This window comes from Nannospalax galili, unplaced genomic scaffold (genome assembly GCF_000622305.1).
Source record: "Nannospalax galili isolate Female #2095 unplaced genomic scaffold, S.galili_v1.0 scaffold312, whole genome shotgun sequence".
Taxonomy (NCBI): domain Eukaryota; kingdom Metazoa; phylum Chordata; class Mammalia; order Rodentia; family Spalacidae; genus Nannospalax; species Nannospalax galili.
Window position 1 is genome coordinate 9,544,881 of NW_008335967.1, and position 1,811 is coordinate 9,546,691.

Sequence of the window (1,811 nt, forward strand, 5' to 3'; positions counted from 1 at the left end):
TAAACTTTGAAATTTTCCTGTTTGCTTTAATCCAACATAATTTCCTGACAATGTATACACATTGCTTCTTGTATCAATTTATTCTCCCTCTCTATTGTTTAGTAGTGTTCCATGATATAAATATGACATAATCTGTTTAATTAAGCTGAAGTTTACATGAATTCCTTTCAGATTTTGCCTATTATGAGTAAAATATTATAAGTATTTGTATAAAGTTCTTGCCTGGATATCAGTTTCAGTTTTGCCGTGAAAATTATACAAGAGTGCAGTAGATATAATCCTATGACAATATAGTGTTTAGTTTTCTAAGATACTGTCAAAACTATTTTCTAATATAGCAGCTTATATTACATTATTTCTACATATCTATCAGCATATAGTATTGCTATTTTATTTATTGCTTCTATTCTAATACAGGTATAATGATAGCACACACTTTGATTTTAATTACAATATCATAATCTGATATCTCTGTTTCCTGTTTTGTAAAACATCTGCTTTTGTCAATTTTTGTTAAAATTTACTTTTATTTAACCTGTATGAGCATTATGCCTGCACGTATGTAGTGCAGTGCTTGTTGAAGACAGAAGATGTTGGATTCTTTGGAAATAGAGTTAGACAGTTTTTAGTGGCCATGTGGGTGCTGGGATTTGAACCACCAGTGTTCTTAACCACTGAGCAATCTCTCTATTTCCTCTTATCAGCCTTTGAAATGAAAAGTTCAGAGAAAAGGCTAAATATTCTTTAAAATTCTTGGGAATTCCCTTTTGCTTATGCATAGCTACCAAAGCAAATGATTGCAGGACACTTTAGGAAAGAGCATGAGGTGTGTGACCATGTGCAGTGGTCGTGGTGTCTTACGTTTTTAAATCATGGAACAGGAGGCCAAACACTGGCAAAAGGGACATCATGATTTTATTGGCACATCTATCCTCATACTTGTGATCTTCCTGGATTATTTTCAATTTAAAGCTTGAATATATCATTTTAGTTTTTCATGAGAGACAGCACCTCTCCTCATCATTCCCATAAGTTTCAACTAGTCAGTGTTCCCAGGATCACCTTCAGATCTCGCCCTTCTAATAACGACGGCCATCTAACTTGTACGGCTTCCTTCAGCTTCTACTCTACAGTTTTGAGATTTGCCATGAACACTGCTATTATTTGGCCCTGCTCTGTAATGCCGTTTTTATTACCACTAGCCTGGCAAAGAGCCTCACTGAACTTTAAAGGGATGTGGTTCTCCTCACAGCAGCACATTCCTTGTGGTTTTGGTAAATATTATGAGCGTTCTCTCCTTACATGTTATATTCATTTGGTAGCATTCTTGCTCACCCACTTCTGTTAGTTTTAAATACTATTTGTACCATCTGCTGTGTAATTATGGTGTTTCTATTTCACTTAGTGACAGCAAGTTTCTATGATTTGGAGCCATCCTAGTAGCATATTGCTATAACCATCTTAGGTCTTTGACAAGGAGTTATATTCTATATCCTGAGAAAGGATGCACTTATCTTTTCTTCCCACTCTATGTTATGTTTTGTTACCCCTAATTAAAACCTCCCACAAGATTTACTCACATGAATAATACACTGATGTAATACTTGCTGGACTCTGATGGTGGGGTCTGTAGGTCTCCAAAGCTATAAAGATATAATTCCATTTGTCATTCATCATATTATCTTATACCAGAAGAGATTTCAAGGAAGGCCTTGTATAGAAAAACTCCCCAAACTTCTTTACGAAAAAGGCTTGTTGTCCTGTCTTAGAGAGCTGTGGGACACTCCTGGCAGTTCAGTCAGTCTAGAGGA